This window comes from Piliocolobus tephrosceles, chromosome 1 (assembly GCF_002776525.5).
Source record: "Piliocolobus tephrosceles isolate RC106 chromosome 1, ASM277652v3, whole genome shotgun sequence".
NCBI classification, from domain to species: Eukaryota; Metazoa; Chordata; class Mammalia; order Primates; family Cercopithecidae; genus Piliocolobus; species Piliocolobus tephrosceles.
In genome coordinates, this window is record NC_045434.1 from 111,383,814 (window position 1) to 111,389,150 (window position 5,337).

The window sequence follows — 5,337 nt, forward strand, 5'->3', positions numbered from 1 at the left end:
TAGGGAAGGGAATTCGGGGAGGGAAAGACACCCGCCTGAGGTTGCAGAACCAGCGAGTGTTGAATCTGAGAGTGGAACTTGGATCTTCTGACTGGAAGTAGCACAGTCTCTGTCCCACCTGGTGGCGTTGGTCCTAAGAAACCTTCAGGCATACCAGGGCCTCTGAAGTTAACCCAAGGCTCGGCACCCAGAAAATGGGGCCTTCCTGGCCCTTCAGAGGCCCTGGAATCAGTGGAGCTTCTCTCAGAGCCAGCTGGGGCCCACGAAGGCCTCAAGACAGGGGGCCCTGGCTAGCAGAGCCCTGAGGAGGGCCCTGCAGGAAGAGCTCAGCGGAAACTCTGAGCAATGCTGGCAGCCACAGGCCTCCGGGCTTCCTGCACCCTCCACACAGGCTGCCCTGTCAACGTCAATGCGTTTGTGAAACCCTGCCGGGTAGGCAGTGGGAATTCAAGGGGCCCCAAGGGTTCATAGGCTGTGGTCACCCTGTTCCTTTGCAGCCCAGGAGAAGGTGGCTTTCTAAAGACTGCTGTCCACAGTGTAATGGGATCCAGCTGCTGCCGAAGACAGTTACCTGAAGGAGGCCCCACAGTCTCCTTAGGCCTTGGGCCTCCAGATCCCATGGCTTCTCCCTGCGGGTCCATATCTTCCACAGATTCAGGGAACCCCCAGACAGAGCGATAGAGTGAAACTCGTGGTTGAAGGACTTTGGAGTGAAAGATATGTGGGTTATAAGCCCAATTCACAGCTTTGCTAGCTGTGTGACTTTGGGAAAGTTAGTTAACCTCTCCGTAGAGAGCCTCAGTTTTCTCATCTGTAAAATGGTGACAGAAAGTACCTACCTTGTCATGAAGATTAAATAAAACCATGTAAATGGGAGATTTGGCACAGTACCTGGCACACCACAAGCTTTTGGTAAACAGGAACTGATGATTTTGTGACCACTGAGTGACAGCAGATATTGGAGGTACAAATACTATTGCATTTCTTTGATTTGTATAATTTTAATTAAAACCATCCAGACCTAATTTACTATACTTGAAAGAAAAACATACCTTCCTCTGGAATCTTCCTCTCTTTTCAAATTGCCCAAGAACCTCCAGGTCTCACATACTCAAAAAGTGGAAAGGGAGGTGGAGGCTCCAACTTCTGCACCTCGGCCAGAAGAACAAGGACGCTGACCCATTCCCACCGAGGTGGCACCTGTTGATAACTGCTCCCACGTGGTCAGAAGGCGGAGTGTCCTGTGCCAACCAGAGCACCACACAGGCCACGTGCATCTTCTGGGGGCTGACTCCAAGGATGGCTGAGGATGGCTGACGGTTTGCTGCAGCTTCTGGGTCCTGACGGTTTGCTTGCGGTCAGAGTCTGGGTCCCTTTTCCTTCCCCAGGATCCACACTGGGGTAGGGGCTCCTTCTTTACAGACCCCAAAACACAAATGGTCTCCTTACTCCTGTGTCTGAAAGTCCCCAGAAAGCTGCTCCCCTCTGCCACCCCCAGACCCACCCTCCACAGTAAACCCCAGTGCTGAGGCACCTAACTGAGGACTACCAAGGTAACTTCTGCACAGAACAGAGGAAAAAAATGGTCTATATGGGATGTCCTGCCGTATTTTTTTCTTCTCAGTAACTAGGCAGCGAGGAGAAGTCAAAGTGAAGCCAGCATCCAGCGGTGGAGTCTTTGCCTTTTCTCTTTATGCTCCAGGTGCACTAGAGGTGAGCAGGGGATGGGAGGGTTTCATTTCTGTAGCCCCAGGAGTCAGGCTTCAGAGCCTTAGCTCTCAGCCAGGATGTCTCTACAGCTCAATAAATGCTTGCTGACTGACTGAAAGCACAATGATCTCTCTGAGGGGGTGGGATCAGGCGGAGATGCTGGGATGGGCAGAGAAGGGGAAGTAGACCAGGGAAATGGCCAGGGGTGAGGGAGATAGGTCTGCAGAAGGGCTGGGAGCAGCCTTGTAGGAGCAGAGGAAAGAGGGTGCAGTTCTAGGGTGGCCTGAGAGTAAGGGGCAGTGAGAGAAGTGGCCACTAGGGTTGCTGCAGGACACCAGAGGCATCTCTGGGAAACCTGTGGAACCTGCTGGATGCCTCCAGGTGCACAGTGGGGGCCGGGGAGCAGAGGCCTCATGGATGTAGCAGCACCGGAAGGGCAGGTGCATGGGGGGTGGTCCCCGGGGGAGTTCAAAGGCAAAAATCAAAATGGCAACTCCCTCTGTGAAGAGACCCCTGGGTATGGTCCAAACTGATTCAACAGCAAGCACACTGCCCTTGACAATGTCCAGAGCCCGGGTTCCCACCACCTAGAGGCCGCACCAGCACTCTCTGGGCCCATCTTGGTGCCCTATGCCAAGAGGCAGGCCCCTGGAGGCACAAGCAGCCTGGAGCTGACCTGGGCTTCCTCAGGAGCAACGGGCACATGGAGTGTCTGAGAGGCACAGGAGCAACAGCCAGTGCCCCCTGCAGAGGACCACTGGGGTCACGGACTTCAGACCTGATGACCTGGGCTCAAATCCCAGCTCTGCACCTACCAGCCATGTGACCAGGTGCCCTCTCTGGGCCTCAGTCACACACTGCCTTAACGGTTGGGCCTCATGGAGCTGTTTGCGAGGGTTAAATGGGAAAACATAAAGCACTTAGCACAGAGCCAAGGACATGCTGCATAGGCTAATAGCGGCCTCCTTTGGCATTGTGCTGGTGCAGGTGTGCCGAGGAACTGGGCAGGGGTGACAGATACCTCTTCTAACCTAGTTCCTTTCCAAGAACCTAATTGGTGTCTCTCCCTCCCCCAGGCAATTGGAAGGAGGAGGCGGGGCTCCAGCCCCGGAATATGGGAGGTTTCTCACCGTGGTAGGGAAATTGCTGGGTTGGGGGTGTGGGCAGCCACAGTGACCGTCTCTCTGCAGGACGGATGCGGCTTTGCTGACAGAGAGTCTGCGGCCTGGACATGCCAGCGGTGCAGGTCTGAGGTCAGCACTGGGGAGCCGGGCTGGGCCCCACCAGGGCGAGACATCTGCTTTCAATCAGCTGCCCTTCTGCCCGAGAAGGGGATGGGGGCTGAGACCTCCCCCCAGCTCAACTTCTCACCACACAGAATGGACACTGAGGGCAAAGGAGGCAGGAGAAACTCTAGGGACCCAGGTCAAAGAGATAGAGGTTATTTTTGTTAAGCCACTTAAACTAAATCCTTCAATAGCTCTCTTTTGCAAGGCCATGCACAGCCAGTCAGCCCCCCAGCCTCCCCCTGCACCACCCTGGCTCATGCTGCCCTGTCGCAAGCCACTGGCTTGTCCCCCACTCGAGGGCTTTGCACTCACGCCCTGGGGGCCCCTGCCCTGCCCTGCCCTGTGCAGGCTGACCCGTCATCCTTCAGCTGAAATCTCGCTTACTCAGGAAAACCTGTGGACCCATGCTCCATCCCTATTAACAATCTTGTTGAACACAGTTTGCTTTGTACCTATGTGTTCATCTGCATGACTATTGAATGTCTGCCCCCCACCCTACTCTAGACTGTAAGCCCCATGCAGGCAGGAGCTAAGGCTGTCTTCCTCAGGACAATATCCCTAAAATTCAGAGCAGGGCCTGCCACAGAGTATGCCCTCAATAAATACTTGCTGAATGGATGAATGACTCAAGCCTCTAAATATTTATAGTAGTTTCCTTCTGTAATCTTCAAAGGTTTGAGCTCCGCTAGATCCCTGCAGGATAATCAGTGCTTACACCCATTTGACAGGCCCAGGTGAGTTAATGACCTTGGCTCCCAATCCAAGCTGACTCACAGTATCAGGCTACCTTTGTCTAGGAGGAGGAGGAGGGGGGATAAACTGGGAGAAGAGAGGCACGTGCCACAGAGTCAGAGACCAGAGAGGGGGCTGGATGAGAGCCCAGCAAAGGGTCGGGGTGCCATGGGGCCACATACCAGCAGCCAGGCCCATCACACCCCCTATCAGCCAGTGCAGAATCACTCCCCATCCTGGAGAAAGTCCAGGAAGATGCCCACTGGGGATGTGCCCCAGCCACTACCCCCCATCCCTGCCAGTTCTCACACCCTACTCCTGAAATGGCCGTGCACTAAGTGGGCTTGCAGTCAACCACCCCAGGGTCAAACCAACGTGCTGCCTCTGACAGTTAAGCAATCTCAGACAGTTTAGTCAACTCTCTGAGCCTCAGTCTCCTCAAATGTGAAATAATACCATAATAGAGCTGGCTTTAATGGGTGGTGGTGAAGCACCCATGAGCCCATAAAAGTTAAGCACCCAGCACTAAGAATTGGGTCTCTATGTTTCCACGGCCCCCACTGGCTCATGGGGACTATCCATCGGGTATTGAGTGGTCTTGCTCTTGGAGGTAGACAGGGCTTATTCCCCTATACCTGGGAGTGCCTTGAGGACAAAGACCCTTGTATCCCGCGGGGCTCCCAGGCCAGCCCAGACCCAGGTTGGGCTCTCAGCTAGGTGCATGAACACATGAGTGTTTGTTTGGATCCAGAGTAAAAGCTCTGCGAATTTCCTGCTGATGACAAGAGCAGGAGAGCTGGGGAGAGGAGAGCTCCTCTTCTGCCACACCCAGGCGCTGAAGGAAGGGTGTGCAGAGGGCAGAGCTGTAAGGAGCAATAAACGCCAGAGAAGAAGAGGACAGAGCATGACTGGAGTGGGGGCAAAACCCAGAAAAAAGGCTGTGTTGGAGTTCAGGAGGCCCTGCAGAGAGCAGCTTTGGCCTGGGACTGAGAAGTGTAGCCTCAGAGCCTGGGAAGAAAGGACAGGAGGCCTGGGAAGGCATGGCAGAATTAGCCTGGACCTTGATCTGTGGGTTGGAAAGAGGCCGGATGTCCCTTAATAGCACCTGCTTAGCACAGTGCCTGGCACACAGCACATGCTCAATAAACACTTGTTAAATGAATGAATGAAGAATGAGATTTTTCCGTAACTTCTGTACTGGTCTCTCCAGCTCTGTCCATCCAGCTGTCTGTACAGCCTTCCTCAGAACGTCCACCACAGGAAGCAAACTCTAACCCACCCACTCCCACTTGGAAGCTGTGGACACATCCCCCACCATCACAGGCAGTGGCCACACAGGGCCTGGGCGCCAAATGAGACACCCAGACCTTTCCTGGTGGGCCTGAGCCATGTGTTTTGTTTCGTTATGTATTAAATTTGAATTAATTGCTAACGTTTAAAAATAAATGTGCCCATGTAAAAACCCAGACTGCCAGCTTCTCTGTAAGAGTTAGTTAGGTGACATACTACTCTGGGCCTGCCCCCCCAACCTGGGACAATGACTGAACAGAGGGGACAAGGCCTGCCTTCCCCAGGGTAACCTCTTTCTGCACTGGCATCTTCACGC

The 5,337-nt window shown here is 54.0% G+C and overlaps 1 long non-coding RNA gene across 1 annotated transcript; it reads left to right on the forward strand.

Moving 5' to 3' along the window:
• Window positions 1-507: 507 nt before the first annotated feature.
• On the forward strand, window positions 508-5,042 carry LOC111555997. The gene is made up of 5 exons (XR_002735698.2): window positions 508-964; window positions 1,092-1,713; window positions 2,901-2,963; window positions 3,673-3,733; window positions 4,942-5,042. It is a non-coding gene; the product is annotated as an uncharacterized LOC111555997 (long non-coding RNA).
• The last annotated feature ends 295 nt before the right edge of the window (window positions 5,043-5,337 follow it).